Source organism: Lissotriton vulgaris, chromosome 6 (assembly GCF_964263255.1).
Source record: "Lissotriton vulgaris chromosome 6, aLisVul1.2, whole genome shotgun sequence".
NCBI classification, from domain to species: Eukaryota; Metazoa; Chordata; class Amphibia; order Caudata; family Salamandridae; genus Lissotriton; species Lissotriton vulgaris.
Window position 1 is genome coordinate 1,874,549,119 of NC_141694.1, and position 23,604 is coordinate 1,874,572,722.

Sequence of the window (23,604 nt, forward strand, 5' to 3'; positions counted from 1 at the left end):
CATTAGGGCCTTTGGGCGAAGTGATTAAACATGATACCTGAGCTATTCCAAACTGATCTCCCTGTGGCCATCAGGGCAGGAATCCTCAAAATACAGACAGTGATAACTGTAAAAAGACTTTTACTGGTTCCCATCAACAGAACCTTACTCCTCAGGAAGCAATGCATTGGTCATACAAGTGGTCATATAAGTATCAATAGCACAAGTCCAAGTCCATTAATGTATATGGGCTAGTCATAGAGGGATCCCAGTAAAGTATTTCAGGGGCGACTTCTCATTCCATATCCTGAAGCACTTTCCTCCACGAAAAGATGGATTGTATGTTTGTGTCTCTAGGATCAGAGCTCAGGAACTCACTAGATGATTATAATTTGATAGCAACTTAGCTGTTCCTAGGAGTTTTTTTTGTAAAGCATGTTTATTGGCATTTAAAAGTATTGCATACATCACATCCTTCATTGCCGATGGTGTTGGCATACAATTGACCCCCCACTGGAACATAATATTTTGTCATGAGAACATAAGGATTTGAAGGTTGTTGAGCTTCTTCGCTCAGTCTATTAATCGGCATGTGGGGTAGAAAACTGGGATGCACTGTGTCTTATGTTATGTTTACAAGTATCTAAGCACCTGAGAGCTTCACTAGGATGGAACATCATGGTGTAGTTGCTTCGAAGTGGATAGGAGGAGGGGAAGGGACAGCGCTAAGAGCTGTGTGCGTGTGGGTATAGTGATGGGTCGTTGGCAGCCATTGGGTCTGGCCCCTCGCGTGTTTGGGCCCATTGTGCACCCTCCTGAGCATCCTCAGGGTCTGTAAGAGCCATTGGGGAACCACCCCTCCTCGGCTCCACACCTGTCGCCATTTCTTGTGTGAAGGAATAAAGTAGCATGGCCCAAGGCATGGAGATCGGATGTTTTCGGAGCCCAAGGCTTGGAGATCGGATGTTTTTGGAGTCCCTGGACTTCCTACCCCCGTAGTTTTCCCTCTTCTGATGCGCCCATATCTTGACCGCACCCATCCAGGCTGCCGGAGGAGAGCCTTCAGGTGCCTTCCAATGCATAGTTGTACACCGTTTGGCCAGGAGGAGCACTAGGGAAGCAAAGCACATCTCTACTTTCATGTGCTTGAGACGCTTACAGATATCTAGGGCGCTAGCCTCCCATGTGTTAAGGTCCCCTAAGTGTAGTATGGACAGTACGCCAGTAGCTTTGGAAGGATGGACAGTCCCATAGCATGTGGGAAAATGAGGCAGCGGGCACCTGACATCTAGGGCAGGCGAAGAAGCCATCGGGGAAATACTTCTGGAGTTTTTCAGGAGTGAGGTATGCCCAATGCAGGATATGCAATTGTATGTTTTTTAAGCAGTAGTTGCGGGATACCTTCTTAGTTTATGCTAGTGCTTTGACCCATTTCATTCATGCAAAGGCCTGCGAAAGTCGGTTTCCCATTGGTCCCTGAGGGATGCTAGTGTGGGCGGCTTAAGGGATCGTATGGCTTTATAGAACCAGGTAACTAGGTGTCACCCAGGGCGCATCTGTAGGATTGCGTGAAGGACCAGGTGTGTACGGGGTTCTTCGTCAATTGTGTGCCAGTGTTGATGGCATTCATTTAAGAGCTGCCTGTACAGTAAGAAATGTCTCCTAGAAAGCTCAAAGTCAGTCACAAGTGCCTCAAATGTCTGCAATTGTCCGTCAAGCACACCAATGTCCGTCAGGGTGTGTTCCGTCCATATGTGCAACATTCTCTCTGTGTTGTCTGCGCAACCTTGGGAAGCCCTACTAGCGGCAGGAGAGGAGAGTACGGAGGTGCCGCACAATCCATTCTGTGGATGCACGTGAGACAGGCACGCGCAGTCATCAGCTGAAGTGGCTTGGTCGGGCGGTGCAGCTCTCGGTAGTAACATACAGTGGATGGTGGGAGTTTGAAGTTGTCCACCCACGGTGATCAATTCTCTTTGCGCCTGGCCCACTGTCGAACGGGACACCCATTGTAGTTGGGCGGCCAGGAAGTAGGCCTCTAAGGATGATGCAGCTAGTCCTCCTTGGTCGAGAGGCATCTGTAATTTTGTATTTGTATTTGTATTTTATTATTTATAAAGCGCACTATCGCTCCGAAAGGAGCATCCTGGCGCTAACAGATACAGTGTGTCATGCGGTGTGAGGGAATTAAATGATAGTATTAACAAAGTCTGATGATAGTCTAAAGATCCAAGTCTTTCGTTGCTTTCTGAAAAGGCCTTCTGTCTGAAGGAATCTAAGATCTTTGGGCATGACATTCCAGGCCTTAGAGAAGAGATGCGTCAGGGTTTTTCCCCCTTTGGTTTTAAGATTGAATTTAGGCATAGAAATCAGATTGCAGTCTGAAGATCTTAGCCTCCTTGATGGATTATAATGAATGTATCGTTTGGTGAGATATCTTGGACCCGTATTATTGAAAGCACGATGGGAGATCATGAGCATCTTATAAAGAATTCTCTCATTAAGAGGCAGCCAATGTAAGGCCTTCAAAGCCGCCGATGCAGATGATCGTCTAGGTAATTTTAATTGTAGTGGCTGCGGCGTGTTGCACGCTTGGTAGGTTTTTTAAAGTGGTTTTATTTATTCCAGCCAAGAGCCCGTTACAATAATCTAGGCGGGCAAGGATTAAAGCCACAGCTACCGCCTTTCTCGCGTCTATGGGCAAGAAATCGAAAAACTTTTTCAAGGACTTGATAATGCTAAAATAGCTTCCAGCCACATTTCTTACATGATGGTCAAATGATAATTCTGCGTCAAATAAGACACCTAGATTTCGCGCTGAGGCAAATCTTCGGGCAACCAATCAGCGGGACAAAACTGAAGGTTTTTTCCCATCGGGATGATTTCTGTCTTATTGACATTGCATTTTAACTGGTTGGTTTCTAACCAAAGGAAGACGTCCTTTAAACAATTATTTTAGATTAAGTTCCGCCTTGCTGGGATTCCTATCCAGAGGTACGATTAATTGAGTATCGTCGGCATATGATGTTACTAAAATGCCATACGACTCAATTAAAGAGATGAGGGGAACCATGTAGATATTGAATAATAAAGGGCTCAGAATCGAGCCCTGAGGTACTCCGATTGACACCTTCTTTTCTTTAGATATGAAGGGACCCAGAGTGACCATTTGGGTTCTGTCTTCCAAAAAGGAGGTCAGCCAGGCTAGTGCCACCTCTGAGATTCCAGCGTCTCTCAACCTGCTGAGCAGTATTCTATGCGAGATGGTATCGAATGCCGCCGCGAAGTCCAATAGGATCAGGACGGCATTCTTTCCTTCATCTTGAAGTATTTTTATAGAGTCTGTAAGCTCTATCAGAGCTGTTTCCGTAGAATGGTGTGGGCGGAAGCCTGATTGTTGAGGGTGTAGAACATTATGTGTTTCAACATAATTTTTTAGTTCTCTATGTACCATTTGCTCAGTGATCTTACTTAGAACGGGGAGGAGAGAGATTGGTCTAAGATTAGTAAGATCTGAGGTGGGTTTATTCTTCTTCTGCATGAGTGGTTTTACGATTCTTCCACTCTGAAGGGACTTTGCCAGTACTGAGCGACGTATTAACAATGTTGTTTATTTTAGGATTGACAACGTCAATTAAGTGATGCAGAATCCGAGGGGGGCAGGAATCCGATGGAGACTCCGATTTACACAACAGGATTGCTTCCCGTGTTTGAGCTAGGGAGACCGGTTGGAATATGCTAATGTTGTCCTTGTTATTTGATTTTATATTCCTTTGGACTGCAGGATCTGAAGTCACTGGTTCTTCAGAATTGGGAAAATCCCTCTGTAGCAGATACATTTTTTCTTCGAAGTAATCCGCAATTTGATTGCAAAACACTAATGAAGGGGGGATTTCCGGTTGTAGAACTTTTGGATGCGTAAAGGACCTCACTATTTTGCCAGGGCGATACGCCTACGACCAGATCCCCAGATAAGAGTCCCAAGCAGGGTATCTAGTTTGCTGAAAAACGAGCCGGGGAACCACTTGGAGGTTGGAGAAGAGGTATAGGAGTCTTGGGACTAGGATCATTTTGGCAATCGCTATCTTTCCTGTGACTGCTAGTGGGAGATCTTTCCAGAAGTGTATGGATGATCTGATCACCTTTCGATAGTTACCCTCATAGATGTCCTGCGGCGTATGATACATTCGGACTCCCAGGTAATGCACTGCCTGGGGGCTCCATGAGAGGTCAACGTTACCTAGCCTCAGCTGGCACTGGGGCATTGCCTGTACCAAGTGTCAGGTCCTTGAATCCTCAGAGTCGTACGATGCTTAAATGGGTTCCACCTCCCGACAACCCCAAGGTCTGAATGAAATAACAGACACGTTGGGGTGATCAGGCGAGGGAAGGGAAGGAGCGAACAGCAGGGAATGAGACCTGTAATGAGAGCAAGGCACTATGAGACAAACACATATAATCCTCAGTATAGATATAAATAACACTCTATTCCATGTATTTAGTCCCTTCCTTAATAAGATAAGGCTTGAATACCTGTAAAGAAAAATAACCCAGTGCTGCTTTGTAACAAGTATTCCCAAAGAGGAGCAGCGACTAGCAACCATTTAAGTTAGCAGTGGCCATCAACAGGGGGTATTTGGAGCTGGCCCCAGGTTTAGGCTGAACAAGCCCCTGCAAAATAAACAGAAATAAACAAGAACTGTTATAATCCCAATTGACGAGCTGGAACAGGACCCAACTTCTCCAAGGTTAATATCACCACAGAGAGACACCCCAAGTGAAATGGAACTATTGATAGCCCAGAGCCGGTTACCCCAATTACTCAATGGTACCGGTTTACAAGACCAAAGTACAATGATCGGGGTGAATATTCCTCATTCACCATCCAGATTATAGAACCCCTTGGGGAGGTGCGCATGTAGGAGATTAATCGAACCGCCCTGCATGAACTGAGAGAAAGGTTCCTCCAATAGGGCTGTACTGCGCACACAACCAGGCAGCAATCCTAAAACTCAAAGTAGAATGAAGTAAATCATGCGGAATAAAGTAGTCAGCTTTATCAGGAGAAAACTAGAATGGCAGCCCGTAGGAAATCGTTCGAGCAGTCCCGCATGAACCGGAATGAAGGTTCGTCCAACGGGACTGCACAGCGATGAAAGCGATCAGACAGCCGCCAACCAACCCAGGCAGTAATCCGTAAGAATGGCAAAAGTAAAACAAATAAGGATGATTGGTGCCTCAAGCACCCCTACCAGTCCTCCTGGTTACTCGGCATAAACGGAATCAATGGCACCAGACCGGCGCCCAGGAAACAGTTGGAAAGGCGGGAAATTCAATCTAGAATTTGAATCAAAACTCTAGTATCCAGTTACAGGTCGATTAGACCTTTTTACTTGTCATAGAGTGTAGAAGGTAATCTTTTCAACCAGTCAATTCGAACCACTTCCATTTCCTTCCCCAAAGAACCACTGACAAAAGGTCAAGTTTGAAAATGTATTATAAAGCCAAAAGAATTGTGTATATAAACACCTCAGTAAAAGGTTCAGCATATACACAGGTACTAATACAAACATATTCCTACGGAAACGTCTCAATCGACTGAGAAACAGCACTAATATAATTTCCAAGACCACCAGGCTCGCAAGAATTGCTATAATTTGGGTCTTGGTAGGCATGGACGAAAAGAAGAAATACATCAGGATAAGTCTGTCCCTACACTATACTAAGTGTCATCCCTACAAGCAGGTTCTCATCTAGTAAAAGGTGTCAGCCGTGGTGACTTCCAAGGAAGTTCACACACTCAATTCGGACTTAGCCTCTTGAGTTCATCTCGCATAGCAGCTCTCTGCCTACCCAGCATCTTTCTTCGCCTTCGTGCGCTTCTCCCGGGGTGCTGTCCCTAATACGAAACCCACTATTCTGTTGACACGCCCCAAGGGACGCCCCTTTCAGAGTGTTAGTTTTCAAAGGGTCTTCATCTTGATGTCTTCATCCTTGTTCGTTGAAAAACGGCCTTGGGTCCCACAGTCGTCTCCTCTTGAAGTTGCTTCCCTAAAATTCCACAGCCACTCCTCCAGGTCTGTAACTACCATCCTAACTCTCATACACAATGGGCCCTTCTCTACTATCTTTGGCTAACCTTGCACCTGCAAAGGAACGCACATAAATCGATTCGCAACAACGTGCTACTTGCAATTAATTCTTTAAGGCAACCTTCTAGGAAAAAGGCAGTTCCATGATTTAACGTTAGCAGACACATTCCTAGCTCGGCCTACACAGTCCGCTATCCCCACCTAGGCCTCTGCACATTTCGAGATGTCACCCCCTAACATTGGCAAACAATTCTACTCGTTAGGCCTACATCATTATAGCAAAAGAAAGAATACATTTTCCCACTAAACATTTATATGTTGTTACATGAATATAATAATGAATTACTAAACATGCATTAGAATACATCAATGCCTATCTAAGCATCCTTTAACTGAATTAGCATTATTTCACAAATACATTTCTAGGTTAACATGGCACTAGTATTTCAAAACACTTCACGTTACAGCTGTGTATAATTCTGATACATGGTTTCACAGCTCCGTGTCTTTCTCAAACGTGATTATAAGCCTCTATATATGCGGGTGCGGATTACTAGTGAATATGATACACCCCTACAATTTCTAACACAGTTTTGCGCTCTCTCACAGTCATAAGCCGGTATTGCGTCGATGTCAGATAATACCGGGCCCAGCGCATCATGGGGAATGTAGTTTGTTTCCCTATACAATAGAATACAGCAAATCCCTGGCTTCTGACAGTGTTCACCGGCCGCCCCCACCATGAGCCGCAACACCAAGGGGTAGACGATGGATTTGGACCAGTTAACTCTCAGTCCAGCCACTTCCTCAAAGTCCCGCATAATTTGCAGTATAGGGGTGAGGTCCGCTGCAATGTTCCAGACATATACGAGGACATCATCTGTGTATAGTGAGACCGCATGGGTGGAATTGGCAATAGGGATTCCCCACTCCTCGCCCGCGGCATGGAGACGGGCTGCCAAGGGCTCCATTGCCATGGCGAAAAGTAGGGGGAGAGCAGGCAGCCCTTTTGAGTACCACAGTGAACCGAAAAGGAGGCGGAGACGAGAGGGCCTATTCTTACTCTGGAGGTGGGCTTGGAGTATATGAGTCTTGTATATGCCTGGAGTGCGAGGTCCTATTGCCATATGTTGCAAGACCCGAAATAGGTAGGCCTATGAGAGGGTATCAAAGGCTTTTTCCAGATCCTGGACCAGACATGCTGAATGTGGGAAACAGTCACGGATCTGGACCTGCATGTTGAACCTACGGATATTGTAGGATGTGCTCCTGCCCGGCACAAATCCATTTGATCTGGATGGATCCACTGCGGAAGGACAGTAGCGTATCTGTCCGCCAGTATTTTCCCCTAAAGTTTATAGTCCCCAGGCAATAGGGCTATGGGCCGGTAAGAGCCCAGTTGATGGGGATCCATGTCCGGTTGAGAAGGGATACTGTAACCGATTCGCACATAGATTGGGGTATGGTGCCCTCAACAAGTGCAGCTCGAATTGCCTCTCTAGTTGGGGGACTAATTGGCAGGCGAAAGTGCGGTAGAATTCTAGTGGAAGAACGTCTAGTCCGGGGGCCTTTAGGGTAGCTAACGCCTTCATGGCGTATCTGATTTCCGACGCTCGGATGGGGTCATCAAGGGCTCGGCAGGTGTTGCGATCTTTCTGGGGCAGCTGGAGGCATGCCAGGAATTGGGAGAGGGCCACCTCAGACATCTATGCAGGGTTAGTGTATAAGGATGTGTAATGCTCTTGAAAGGCGTGCAGGATTGCGTCTTGGGAATATAATAGGATACTTTGAGCATTGCGAATGGCCGTGATTGACGGGAGGGTTGAGTCTGTCTTGACCAGCAACGTCAGTAACGTGCCTGCCCTGTCTACTTCTTTGTGAACACGAGCTGCGTGTGCCGTGAAGTTACATCTGCGTAAGCTGACTAAAGCTTCTTCATATGCTGTTTTTGCGGCAGCAATTTGGGCAGAGTTGGCTTTGTCTGGGTCAGTTTCTTTTGTAAGATCGGCCAGTGTTTGCTCCGTGCGTTTTATGTTGAGCTTCAAGACGCGACCGACTTCAGTGATGTGTCGTATACATGCTCCCCGTATAACTACTTTAAAGGCGTTGCATTCTGTTGCACGCGTGGTGGCAGTGTCAGTGTTCTCTTGGAAGTACTGTCTAATATGGTTCCCCTGAGTTTGTTTAAAAACCGGGTCGTCAAGACATTCTCTGGGGAGATGTCATCTAGGGACAGGGGGGGGCGCGGCGGGTGCCATTACATCGTGAGTGTATGTGCATCATGGTCTGATATGGTTCTGCCCAGGTAGTCTGTATCTAAAATGAGAGGCATGATAGCAGAGGAGCAAAGGAAACTGTCCAAGCGCACTCTGAGGTCATGTGGCACTGAGTGGAACGAGTAAAGTCAAGTGGTGGGGTTCCTAGCGCGACAGGCATCCGTGAGGGACCAATGATGCATCCATGTCTCAAATCTTTTTGCCTGCGCCGCTATGAAACATAACGGAGGGGGGGGTGGGATCTGTCCAGTGTTATGTTTTGTACGCAGTTGTAGTCCCCTTCCAAAATCCAGGGTACTTGTGTGTATGTACTCAGTGGGGTGGAAAGTGCGTCCCAGAATTTACTTTGGTCAACATTAGGCCCATATATACTGGCTGTCCAGTCTTCCCTGTAAGAAAGCGTATCGCCTTCTGGGTCAACGGTGTGGGACTGTTCCTGGAATTGAACAGCATGGCATACCCATATAAGGGTGCCTTGAGCAAAGGCCAAATATGTATTAGCGCATATGATTCCCCTCCAACGCATACGCAGCTTTGTCACCACTCCTGCCATAAGGTGCGTTTCTTGCAAAAGCGCAATCTGCGCGTGATGTCGATTATTGTAAGCATAAATTGAATACCATTTACGCGCAGTGTGCATTCCACGCATGTTCAGGGTGCGGATGGTGATGGTGCCGGTTTGTGCCATCGGTGTATGTGTATGATACATAGGGTTTTGGAGGTCCTTGGACCCTCTTGAAGGTCTTGGGCTCTAATCTGTCCCTGAAATGTCCGCTGTGCGATAGCGCCCGTGCAGCTACTCATCGGTATAGTGGTAGGGAAACTGGGGTGGGGAGAAACGCAGCCCCATCGTCAAAGGTTATACGTCCAAACTAGCTCTCAGTTTACGTGAGAGCATCAACATATTGCGGGGGTGAAGCCTGTGTCTGTGAGGTAACTCAATCTGTGTGCTATGCGTGCAAGTTTATGGCTGCTCGCTGGTCTGCTGGAGTGGATAAAGGGCTGACCTGGCTTAAGGCGGCATGTGGGCATGTGTGCAATACGATCACTCGTGACTGTGCCTAAGATGCATCTTCTCCCCCGATTCTTTCTGCAAGGGTCGGATGTCCATTTACATCAAGTCATCAGCTGATCGCAGGGTGACCGAGGGCAAGGCCACGGAGTCCACTCCTGATTGCATTGTTTTGATATTTCCTCCTTCCTCTGACGTGAATATGTGGGAGGCCCGCTCAATGTCCATTGCAGGGGGAGGTGGGTTGTAGACTCGCCACCCCCTTCAGGGCTTTCCGTCTCTCTTGGACTATTTGCTCCAGGTCTGGGGACCCCAGAGTGCATGGGATCGAGGTGCCTTCTGGGTCCTGGTGTTCCAGTGTGTTGCTCATGGGTACGCTCTGTAGGAGGGTCCCCTCATGTATGAATTTAAGGCCGGCGGGGAATAGGAGAGAGTATTGCATTTTCTCTGCTCATAGACGCCGCTTCACCTCCAAGGAGGAGGATCTTTGACGCTGGACCGCTCGGGAATAGTCAGGAAAGGTCATGATGGTTCTGTTCTCCACCCGAAGCAGCCCAGCCTGACGGGCCGCCCTTAACACCGCATCCCGGTCCCTGAAGTGTAGGAATTTTCCCAGCATTAGGTGCGGCAGGGCCTCCGGCCGGGGGCGATGCACTGGGACACGATGGGCCCGCACGATGGAAAAGAACGCTGACCGCTCTGCGTCTGGTGTGAATTACTTGGACTCCACTGCATCTGCCTTTTCAATTCCTTCTGGCAGGCCAAGAACGCTTATGTTGCAGCGTCTCAAGCGCCCTTCCAAGTCGTCGATTTGTTCTTCCATGGTGGACACATGGCCTATCAACGTTTGTATTGAGTCTTGATGAGTCTGTATCATAGGCTGGATTGAAGTGACTGCTTTTTCGTTATCCGAGACCTTGTCGGATACTTAGGTGGTCTTCAGGAGGAGGTTAATGTCCATTGTCAGGGTGCCCAGTTGCTGTTCCATAGAGAGCCTGGATTGCTCTACTGCCATTAGAACTCTGTCCACCTTGGCCGAGAGGGAGACATCCGTTGTTGCGGCATCATCTTTGGGGGGCCCTGTGGAGTGATTGTGGGTAGCCTCTGAGGTAGCCCTTTGGGTCATTGTCGCCGCTCTCGATTTGCCCATTCCTTCAGCTGGGACCACGCCTGAGCGAAAAGGTGGCTTGATCAGTTTCTCCTGACGCCCAGAGTCAATTCTAAACAGGTGGCTGGGGTGGGCCTCTGTGGTAGGCAGTAGCGTATGGGCGAGCGCTGCACGACCAATTCTGTTTGGCACCTGTCGTGGATCCACCGTTGCCCTGATTGTGGAGAAACTCTCAGCGCCCCTACGCAGCACCCTTTCGTCCGGTCAGCAGCTTGGTAGTTGGCCCCTCCTGGTATTGGGGGCTTTGGTACAGACTCTGTCACCCAGGTCTTGTTGTGGTTCGCCTTTGCAAGTGTCGGTGGCACCAGCTGTCAGCAGTTCCACCTCTGTTTGGCGCAGCAGCGGGCTGTGCTCAAGTCAAGTCAAAAACTTTTATTCGGAGGCATGTAAATCATGTCCATAAAAGTACATACATATAATACATGTTAATAGAAAATACATGTTAATAGAAAATACACTTTACAATCGCAATCCGCAAAAAATACAGTATGATACATATAATGGATCAAATAACACACTTTAAAAAGTTTCCAATAAATAAATTATTTTAAAAATTGTTATTATATTAAAAATTCATGCTTTTTCTAGAACTAATTGCCTTGAGTAAATAACTAGCCGTATAAAAACAGATGTCAGGGTGATGCAGATTAAAAAGTAATTTCATTGCCGCTTTGATGGTTCTTACTCCAAATTTAATAAATAAAGGTTTTAAAAAGAATTTACGATATTCACTATACAGGTTACATATAAGTAAAAAGTGCTCTGTGCTTTGTTCTGAAATGTTGTCGCACCGACATGGACCTGTAGGGCGCATCTTAATCTCAGGGAATGCAACCAATAGGTGGACCGTACCCATCCTCATCCTGGTAAGAACAAACCGATGTTGCCCTTTAGTTACCTGGGAGAGGTAAGGGTGTAGGCCCACAAATTCGTTCAATTGGTTGTAACGTATACAGGTGGAAAGTTTAAGATCATCCGTGGCTCGTCTTTCTGCACAGTGATTTAAAAAGATTGATTTCAAACTCTCTTTAGAAAGATCCGAAGCAGAACAGTGATCTAATGTAACGTTTAACCCAAACACATTAGAAAAGGATTCAATTGTGTATTTAATCCATGGGATTTTGAGAAAGTAGTCTAGACGTAGACAATCCTCAATGATAGCCCTATTAAATGAGGTTTCGTCTTTCATCCAGACCGAACGCCATAGTATCAGAGGTCTCAACAATAATAGATCATTTAGATGATGTAGTCCTAATTCTTTGTGGACCAAACTATTAGCAGTGGATGTCGGGAGGCACAATAATTTTTTCAGAAATGTATTCTCTTCCACCTGTAGAGGTTCTACCCTGGATACCCCCCATACCCCTGCTCCATAGAGAGCAGCCGAAAGACACCTAGCTTCAAAGATCTTAAGCATTTCTTTGGGCCTTCTACTACCTAATTTACTTGCAAAAGCAAATATTCTATTGGCGCTCCTGATCATTTTGTCGCGCACCACCTTATGCTCGACATCCCAGCGACCATTTTTGGAAAAGGTGACCCCCAGGTAGCAGAAATTTTCCACACACTGCACCACTTGGCCATCAATAAGATACCTATAGGGTTTTTTAGTTTTAACATTTCTAGCTCCACACTCAATCACATATGTCTTGCTCTTGTTAATGACCAGCTTTCTTTTTTCAATAAAGGCCACAAAGTTGTCCATCAAAAGCTGTAGACCCCGAGGAGTCCTAGAAAGCAACACAGCGTCGTCCGCATAGAGTAACACAGGGATGGTACTTGTGTTTACTCTAGGGGCGTCCGCTGGTGCCTTCTTAAGGATCGAGTCTACTTCATTAATAAACAGAGTGAAAAGCAGGGGGGCCAGAACACACCCTTGTCTGATACCTCTCTTGACCCTGAATTTGTCTGTACATTCGCCCGAAGTCCCGTACCGAACACTCGAGCTAAGCCTCTCGTACAAACGGGCCAGAAAATATATAATTTCCCTAGGTGCTCCCATTTCTAGCAAGGTAGTCCATAGTATGGCGTGATCCACCAGGTCAAAAGCGCTGCTCAGATCAGCGAAACAGAGGTAGAGTGAACCATTTTTTGCTCTGGTGTATTTCCCTATCAGGAGTTCCAGGTTTAAACATTGTTCAATGCAACCTCTTCCTTTCCTGAACCCATATTGGCAGTCTGTCATTATCTGATTAGACTCTGCCCACTCTTCTAATCGGACGAGGAGTACACGGCTCATAATCTTGATGGACGAATCCAACAATGAAATTGGCCGGTAGTTTTTAACGTTTCCTCGGTCCCCTTTCTTGTGAATGGGAACTATTATTGATTCAGACCAGGTACACGGGATAGTATAGCGAACAGCAGCATTAAAAACTTTGACTAGTACTGGCCCCCAAGTCTCAGGTGCGGATTTATATACATCAACTGGAACACCGTCGGGTCCCTGGGCCTTTCCGCCCTTACTAGCCCTGATACTACTTAGAACCTCCTGTAAGGTGATATCTAGGCTAAGTACTGGCCAAGAGCAACTTATCGGCAACATTACCGTGTTGGGATTAAAAAAGCCGGAGAAATGCTGTACCCATGATTCCTTACCTACGTTTGAGGTTAACACGGGGAGTTTATCATCTTTTAAAAAGGGGCTGTTTACTACTGACCAAAAAAGAGTACAATTTTTCGATACAGCCGCTAAATCAAATCTCTCCCAAGCTTCCTCTCGTAGTTCAGCTTTCCTTTGCTTAAGAGCTAAGTTATAGTCAGATCTGAGCTTAGCTACAGCCGTTTTGTCTCTAGGTTTGGTGGATAATGCCATTTTTAATGTCTTCAGGGCCACAGTGCATGCATTATTAAACCATCCCCTGGCTTTATTGTTAATATTCCCAGCAGCCCTAGTAAACTTACCACTAATAAAAACATTGATTTTGGTAAAGTGAATAATACAGGCCTCCATATTTGACTTCTCATCAATAATTGATGTAATGTCATTTAAGCAGCATGAGATAATGCAATTAGAAGTTACTTCAGCTTTATCCCCAGCCCACCTTATTCTAAAACCGTTCGGCCTATGTACATCAATGTTTGTGATAGGGCTGCTATCTGGAATTATGCAAACTTTCAAAAACCTAGTTTCAATAACAAGACAGTTATGATCACTAACCATATAGTCTACAACCTTGACATCAGAGCTAAAATGAGCTAGTTCGGAAGACATACAAATAAAATCAATTACAGTGTTCGCCCCCCTCCCTACAAAAGTTGGCAAGCTATCACCCTTCCCATCGTGCTCAATCTCTAGGACCTCCATATCATAGGCGAGTAGGAAGGAGTTCAAAGTTTCTCCATATGTATTGTGTGGGAAATGTGTAGCTGGCTCTCCAACACGGTTCAAGGTGCCACACAACATTTGATTAGAGAGAGGGCAAACAGAAATGTTAAAATCTCCAACATATATGAACTCAAAAACTGTATTAGAAGCTTTCATCAATTGTTTGATTGCGATGTCTAATTCTAAAATAACCATGTGTCTGCTAGCATCAAAAACATTATTATACATGTTAATCAGTAAAATGTTTTTGTCTGCCTCATCAGCTAACCACAGCAGTTGGGAATTATTGCCCACTGTGATATGCTCCTTCACCCTAATTCGCATTTTCACAGAAATCAGAATTAGCAAACCACCTTTGGCACTCCCTGAGGTAGTTGCCACCGCTGGTAGCTCATATGCTACAAAACCATCGAGGCCCTTAAAGTTTAGACACCAGGTCTCTTGTAGACATAAGATATCGAATGTTCTGATTAGTTCTAGCCACCCTAATACTTCAAATTTAGAAGCTAGTCCTGCTATGTTCCAACTAGCAATATGGCAAGATGTTGATGCCCCCTCTAGGATATTGCAAGATGTACTCACAGACTTAAGCAGTGTACTACCTATAGTATTTGGGGACTAATTTAGGTCTACTTCTGCGGATGCTTCGGCAATCTCGTGTCTGACCTCTTGTCAATCACAGTTATTAAGACCAGACAGGGCATCAAACCTGTTGTGTAACAGCAGGCTTGGTACTAGGGGAGTAGCCCAGCGGTTATGCATATTCAAGTTGTTATCCCATCCTAATGCTGGCGTTTTTGGTAGGGTTACATTTTGCTGTTCCCCATAGAAAAATTTTAATGTTAGGGGAACCACCGTACCTCTTCTACGCTGAGGCGGAAGAATATGAGTTAAGACATTTGGGAGTACTTCAGGGTGTGCAAATGTCACCGCCACACAGTCCCCTTTAAATCTTTTGGGGCGATTCCCAATCCAGGGAACGCGTTTAACTGCTTTAATATTGTGCGCCAGTTGCTGTAACCCTCCAGGTGCTAACCTCATATTACCAGAGAGCCAATGGAGGGCCTTACCAGTCAGAGAGCTAGATGACTCGGTAATGCCGTCGTCCAAAAGGGGAACATTAGCTAACACCAGTACAACAGGTGAGGCTTCCTCAATAAACTGCAGTGGGTCTGTACCGTGAACTTGTGCTTGTGGTAAATTTACTATCAACGGACGCCCTTCTGCTGTTGTTACGTGTTGATTATCTTTTGGGGCTGGCATATGGACTTGATTAGTCAGCACACCAGATGTCCCTTCTCCAGCTTGGTTAACCCCTTCGGTACTATTTCTTGCTGTTAATAAGGTGTTAAGACTGCCTATTTCCTCCGTCAACTTTATTTGCACACCTCTAAGTCTTTTTACTTCAGCCTGCAATTTATCGATTTTAGAGATCAGAGGTTTTACAATTTCATTAAGTTTACCCTCTACAACCTCGAGCAGTTTACTAATCATTTCGTCATCTCCTCTGTTTCTTAAAGTCCCTTCCCCTACAGCCTTTTGGGGGGCTCTCGAGGAGCCTGGGGATAATGTTCTTTTCCTTTTCACTCTTGGCCTTGGACCGCCCTGTTTCCGCTGGTTCTTCACACAGGTGCGCACAGGCCGGGGTGTGTGCTCAATCGGTGGTAAATCGTCCTCCACAGGACCAGTTACAGTTTCTAGGTCTGAATCTATAACATTGTCAGTGTCTACATCCAGAATAACAGGGGATGGTAACATGGTCAATGGCTGGCTACCAGACTCAATAATAGGTGATGCATTTGATGAAACCCTAGTTTCCACCAACACGAAAGGGCTATCGTCAGTTGACAGAGGTAAAGTAGGGCTTAGCCTGCGCAAATCTGGTGACTGGCTTAGCCCAAGTGATTCCCTCCTTTGTTCGTTTATTTTCTTTACTGTTTGCACAACATAGTTATCCATGGTGTTTGCGGGCAGAGCAGCAGGTTTCTTTTTGGACATCGTCTGTATATGACACAGTTAACAAACAACACAGGGACGACAACAGGGTCTTACTTGTAAGAGCGTCTCTGAAGGGACAGGGGGTCAGGCCCTGCCCCTGCCTCTTCCTGCCGATGAGGGCCGTAGAGGGCCCGCCCTTTGCCCGGGCTTCGCCCCGGGCGTCCCGCGAAGCTGGTCCTGCGGCGCTTATGTGCGCCTCCCCTGGCGCCCTCGCGGTGTCACTAACGCGCGCCGCCGCGTAGGCTGCCGGGATTCGTAGTCCCGGAGCGGCGGCGCGAGCAAACTGCAGGTAAGGTGACTCTCGGCGGTGGCGGCGTGGGCTGAGACTCCTGGCAAGCTGTGGAGTGTAGCGGCGTCTCTCAGGTAAGTTTAATGCGTGTCCCAGAGCTCCGCCGGTCCTGCGGCGCTTATGTGCGCCTCCCCTGGCGCCCTCGCGGTGTCACTAACGCGCGCCGCCGCGTAGGCTGCCGGGATTCGTAGTCCCGGAGCGGCGGCGCGAGCAAACTGCAGGTAAGGTGACTCTCGGCGGTGGCGGCGTGGGCTGAGACTCCTGGCAAGCTGTGGAGTGTAGCGGCGTCTCTCAGGTAAGTTTAATGCGTGTCCCAGAGCTCCGCCGGTCCTGCGGCGCTTATGTGCGCCTCCCCTGGCGCCCTCGCGGTGTCACTAACGCGCGCCGCCGCGTAGGATGCCGGGATTCATAGTCCCGGAGCGGCGGCGCAAGCAAACTGCAGGTAAGGTGACTCTCGGCGGTGGCGGCGTGGGCTGAGACTCCTGGCAAGCTGTGGAGTGTAGCGGCGTCTCTCAGGTAAGTTTAATGCGGGCTGTGCTCAGGCCGGTGTCTCTTGAATCCACACTGCCTCCAGGGGAGCCTATAGATAACCCTCCCTGGTGCAGTCAGGCTGGTGCTTTCTTTAATGTTGTTTGTGGGAAAAACTCAGTTCTCACAAACTTTAAGCTCTGGTAGACTCTACTATAGGCGCTGGCTGTGAGCGCTGGCAGGGGGTCTCACTGCTCTCCACACTTCAGTGTGTTTCAAAAACTCACTCTCTTTCTCATAGAGGCTTTATTCAGCATGGTTTGTACGGATCATAGCCAAAGGGATTCCAGCCTGACCCATTACAGGCCAGTGTTCTGTTGAGCGTTTCTTCAAACATCTGATTCTGCGTGATATCTCAATTAACCTGCTAATTAACCTCCTAAAAAGCAGATTTGAATATGCCGTGTATCTCTCTCTAGAAGAGACCTTTTCTTGTGGTTGCTTTAGATTCAATGTCTAGCACTGAATTAGCAATATACAATCCTTTTGCAGGGTGGCTAATGTACTGTAGGCTGCTGACTACTGAATTGTTGATTTGTCCTTCTAAATATTATACCAGTTATACATGCCTTTATGGAGTCCCTTGAAGGGCTGCCGTTTTAAAGTCAGGCAGGCCGCCTAACGGTTGCCGCCTGCAGCATTGTCTTCTAAGTGCACAGGGCCTCCCGCCAGCCCCTGAGCGCCATCCAACAGGCTTACCTTGGCGTCGCCGGCAACCAAGGACCACAGTGGGCCGCCTCAGGGGTCCGCCGCTCAGCCTGTCACCAGGAGAGGTCCTGAACTGGTCGGATTAGCAACAGCGTCCGCAGGGCCTCCACTTCTACCAGGCCGCCTGTGGTGTTCTCCAGGCACTTCCCCTCGGTGACTACAGGCAGTAGGGGTCCCCACACGCCTCTCAGACGGTATACTGGTAAGTTCTGGGTGGCTCTCCTCTTTGGTGTTAGCAGGCAATCAAGTGCTCCACTCACTTCTTAGGCGGGAGAGGTCCGGGTGATGGGGGTAGTCGCTTCTAGGCCCTCAGCATTGGCCCCATGCGAGCGCACAGCGCTCTTATGTTCTCTTTGGGAGGTCAATTCCTCCTCTCGTGGCCACTGTTCAGTGAGTTAGGTTGTACTCCTTCTGTCGCTGCAGGCCCCCGGCAGCTTAAACATCGCAGCAAGGGTCACCCGAAAATGCGATTGCCATTTGTGCTCCTCACCGCTCCTCTGCCCCAAGGCCAGATTCCTGCAACTATAGGGCACCTTGGCCTTCGGAGGTGCTGGCATTGGATGCCCATTGTGCTCTGGTGCCACTGGACATCGTCCGCGACCAGCTGGCCTGCATGTAAAGGGTTGAGGTGGAAGCCCTCATGCAGAGCCTCAGCTATGCACGTCCGCCGAGGTGGCCGTCTTGACCACGCCCCTTAGCTGTTCCTAGAAGTTGTACCACAATAGTCTATTGACTTCTGAGACATTAGGGTCTGTCCTGTTGGGTAGTCTTTATAGTACTTCACAGCCATTAAAAGCAATTGGGTAACCAATCGCCTATTTTTATCATAATTCAACCCTCCTTCCAGAAGAACTGTGACACACATTTAATACCCTGTTAGTTCTCCTATGGACACTTGTTTAATATGCTGGTGCATGTTTGTGTAATGATCTGATCAATTGCCAATCATGTCATCTTCGCTTAGATTCAAGTCATTATTACACTGTTCAATAGACCTTATCCTGTCCTGTTGGAATACACAATTTTCCTGGAGTCTTGGTGTGAATTATGGGTTGAAATATGTTGATGTTAAAAGCAATGGGTAGGTTGTTACACTCTCTTGTTACAAGTTGGTCCTAATGTTCAAGCTTTGCTGTAGCAACATTGCAAAGGTAAAGACTAAGGGCCTGATTTTAATGTTCTCAGAGTAAATTACTCCATTGCTCTCACGGAGTTGCTGCCTGCCGAATTTAGAAATGTATGCTGACCCAGTGGACATTTCCAGCATTGTCAGGAACTGCTGTAACTGCAGTTCCTGTAAATGAATTTCTATTTGGATTGACACTATGCCCCCTTAAGCATAAGATATTCACCCAGATGTGAGGGAACATTGAACTAAATGGGCTAATTCCTAAGTGGGCTAAAGAACGGTGATGGATTAAACCCAGATCTGTTGACTGGGTGTGAGTGTTTGATTGGTTCAGATGCTCCGTCCATCACCACCCCCTTTTGTACCACTTTGTTCGCCATAAGTTGGCAGGGTAAGCTCAGACGTGAGTCTCTTGCTCACTTTGCCGCTGGATTCAAGCAAGCCGGGCTGAAGGCAGCTGAAATGCCAGAAACCGGTCCTCGGAAGTTTGTTTCCGGTCAAGGGAAGGCATGGCTTGGCAGTTCAGGCGGGACTGTTCCCATGAGGCACAGGGTCAGACTGATTTGCATATGGCCATGTCTGAACTGGGGTGGCGGCGTGGGCTAAAGAACGGTGATGGATTAAACCCAGATCTTTTGACTGGGTGTGAGTGTTTGATTGGTTCAGATGCTCTGTCCATCACCACCCCCTTTTGTACCGCTTTTGGCCACCATAAGTTGGCAGGGTAAGCTCAGACGTGAGTCCCTTGCTCACTTTGCCACTGGATTGAAGCAAGCCGGGCTGAAGACAGCTGAAATGCCAGAAACCGGTCCTCGGAAGTTTGTTTCCGGTCTAGGGAAGGCATGGTTTGGCAGTTCTGGCTGGACTATTCCCATGAGGCCCAGGGTCAGACTGATTTGCATATGGCCATGTCTGAACTGGGGTGGCTGAGTGAGCTAAAGAATGGTGATGGAGTAAACCCAGATCAGTTGACTGGGGGTGAGTGTTTGATTTGCTTAAACGCTCCGTCCATCAACCCCTTTTGTTTCGCTTTGTTCGCCCAAAGTGGGCAGGGTATGCTCAGACGTGAGTCCCTTGCTCACTTGGCCACTGGATTCAAGATAGCCTGGCTGATGAGGATTATGAATCCGAAACCGGTCCCAGGATGCTTGTTTCCGTCCAGGGAAGACATGGCTTGGCAGTTCGGACTGGACTGTTCCCAAGTGTGGCTCACTGGTTAGAGCAGGCAGACCCTGAAGCAGAGGTCAGACCCGGGACCAGGGTTCAATTCCCGACGCGGCAGGGTCTTGAGCTCCAATGTCCATGGACTCGATAATTCTCGCTTCGGTGCCTCACCTAATCATGGGTTCACAATCTGCAACTCTGGGCATTACGGGATGCCTGGCTTTCACCTTGGGGATGCCCTGTAGGGGCTATCTCACAGGGAAACGCCAGGACGGGTTCCCAAGGCAAGCGCGGAGATACCCCTTCGGGGGTCGATTCAGGCGCTATATAAGAAACATAATAATAATAATAATAATAATAATGAGGCACAGAGTCAGACTGATTTGCATATGGCCATGTCTGAACTTGGGTGGCTGAGTGAGCTAAAGAATGGTGATGGATTAAACCTAGATCAGTTGACTGGGGGTGAGTGTTTGATTTGCTCAAACGCTCCGTCCATCATATTCTTTTGTTTCGCGTTATACGAATCGTGACACGTCTTCCGAGAATGGAGTAACGGCTGGTGAATGCAACGCATGCGTATTAAACCAGTAATATAACAACACAGACAATGGACTACGAGTTACAGAGGTTATCTGGGAAAGGTGTGTTGGCACTGTCTGAAGGGCCAAGATAAATAACGGAAAACGGGCAATAATGTCTAACTAAGGTGCTATTGGAACACAATAGTAATTAAAGATGATAATATAGTGGTTTAAAACCTGAAAAAAGTTAAAGAATTTTATTGGGTAAATGCAAGTGTACACTGAGTGTATGTGATGTTCTAGGAAGAACTAAATACGAGTGTTTTTTATGCAGTCATGAATGTTTCTCACTTTATATAATGAAATGAAACAGGTCTGACATTATCGAATGAGGATGCTGAAGGGACAGGAAGGTCTACTAGTCACGAGAACAACGAACAGGACCTACTCCTTATGGAGGAGCCAACGTCAATATCAAAGGTTGGAACTTCCTGCGCTGGGCGCACACCTAGCTGGAAAGAACCACGGAATGAGAATCAGGAAATAAATATGATCGAAGGTAACAATCCCCTGTTACCTCCCTCTAATACCAGTATAGACTTAGGGAGAACATCGCAAACAAAAACACGCCTAGCATCTCCAAACACAGATAACACACGCAACATATCAAACAGAAATGGAACAAACAGTCTAACAGTGAACTTAGTGAAAAAGACTGCAACAGTAAGATCAGACCAAAAACAGAGAAGAGAAAAAGGCAGAACACGGGCAGACAGGTTAATCATTTCTAAGAAGCCCCCTCAATACCGGAAAGATATCAAAGATCTTCAGAAACTAGTTGGCTACTTGGCACAAGACACAATTAGCTCTCGACTAGCGATTGAAAAAATACTGGAAATGATGGCAAGCACTCACTCCAAAGTCACGCATATACAAAACCTTGTACACTATTCACAAAGAAGGAGCAACGAGATGGCCATGCAAGTAGAAAATAGACACAACAGACCAAATAGAACAAAGTCCATGTCGAAGGAGGAAATGCTGGCCTTACTCCGAACGTATGAACCCGTGAAGCATATGAGAGAGGAAAGAATCAAAATAGTACCAGTCGATTTCGATAGAACATCCAGAAAGAAGGATAGAAAACCGGACCCCAACAACCTACATCAAATCCAGCTAATAACTGAAACCGATAAGACGAACCTTAGCAGCTCTGGGAATCCAATGAACTGCCTCCTACTCAACTGTCGATCGGCAACCAAACATGCATCAGATATAGCAGACCTCATCCTCAACAAGGAAATTGATCTGGCAATCCTCACAGAAACATGGCTTACAGATTCATCATCGCCAACCATGGATTTATTAGTACCTCCCCATTGTGAGACGAGATAGACTGAAAAAGACCGGAGGAGGGATAGCCTGCATTTATCGCTCAGATATAGAGGTCAACCTAATACAATCTGACCCACTCGAATCCTGTGAATACTTAGGTCTCAATATAAGATCAGCAACCAATCAAAGATGCAACTTGCATGCGTTTTATCACCCACCCGGAGAGAACACAAAGTTCACAGAACAGTTAATGGAGATTATAACGGCCAACTCTAACACCGACACCAATAATATATACCTAGGTGACTTCAACCTACACTGGGAGGACTCTAATGACAAACTAGTCAACACACTTAAGGACTTCCTCGTCGAGCTAAACCTCAACCAAGCATGCACGCAACCCACTCACTCGAAAGGAGCAACGTTAGACTGGATTATTTCAGGAGCCAAAGACACATCAATCCTCTCAATAGACCTGTCCTCGGCATTTGACACAGTAAATCACGAAGCATTACTGACCAGGCTGCGGAACAGGATGGGATTGGAGGGAAATGTTCTGAAATGGTTTGAGTCTTTCTTACGAAACAGAACACAACGTTTCCTGGTCAACCAATCAATTTCACCTATACGCCCTAACTCAATTGGAGTTCCACAAGGATCATCACTATCACCTGACCTGTTTAACCTGTATTTATTTATTTATTTATTTTTAACATTTCTAAAGCGCTGCTTATACCCGTGGGTGTCTTGGCGCTGTAAACCAATTATTTGTAAATGCCTCTAAGCTGATTGACTATTGAGTGAACAGCCAGGTTTTCAAAAGCTTACGGAATTGCAGGAGGGTGGGACTTCGCTTGATGTTGAGAGGCAGAGTGTTCCACAGCCTGGGGGCGGCCACCAGAAAGCGGCGATCGCCCCAGGTGACAGTTTTGGTGCGGGGGGTGACTAGTTGGTTTAGGGTGGCTGACCTTAATGCTCTGGAAGGTTTGTGCAATTGAAGTTGGTCTCTTAAAAACTGTGGGCCTTGGTTGTTAAGTGCCTTGAACACAATGCATAAAGCCTTGAATTGGATCCTTTTCTGCACGGTGAGCCAGTGAAGGTCTTTTATGCTATTGGAGATGGATTCGAATTTGGTTTTGCCAGCAAGCAGGCGTGCTGCGGCGTTTTGAATGGTCTGCAATTTGGTAATGACTCTGGCTTGAGCATTTAAAAAGAGACCATTACAGTAGTCCAGGGAGGACTGTATGTTGAACTCCTTACAGAAATTCTCCGAACCTCACAGATATCCTACCACATGTATGCGGATGACACGCAGATATACATAAAGATCGCCTCCCTTGAAGACATTGAGCTAATGAACGAGACCTTAAAAATGGCATTGCAATGGTTAAAGGCCAATCATCTGAAGCTAAATGCCAATAAAACAGAGTTCCTATTAATCTCACCAACAAGGAGCCAGGCAGAAATAAAGGAATGGACCAAGCTGGTGACGGCGCTAAACTGCACCCCCACCCTAGTCAACTCAGCTAAATCGCTAGGAATCACTTTAGACGAAAACCTTGACATGAAAACCCATATTAATTCAATGGCTAAAAGTGCCCGCTTCCATCTGAATTACCTAAGAAAATTGAAACCATTCATCTCAGAGGCTGACCTTAAACTGGCAATCCAATCCCTAGTCATCTCTCGGATTGAATATGGCTGCACCACCTTAGCCGGACTACCAAACACGTCGACAGCACCACTAAAAGCCTGCCTGAACGCAGCGGCAAGACTCATCACGGGATCGAGAAAATTCGACCATATATCCCCGCACCTGAAAGCATTAAACTGGCTACCCTTTGAAGCCAGAATTCAACTAAAGATAGCATGTATCACCCATAAAGCGCTCCACTACAACACGCCAAGATACCTAGCCAAGAAAATTGAGCCATCAGGAGGTAACAGACCAGCTAGAAGTGCTAAGGAGCTGCTGCTGAGGCCAGCCTTCTTCCGAAAGAAAAAAACCTATGACAGAGCGTTCTCAGGAGCTGCCCTTAGAATCTGGAACTCACTCTCTCCAAGAATCAGGAAG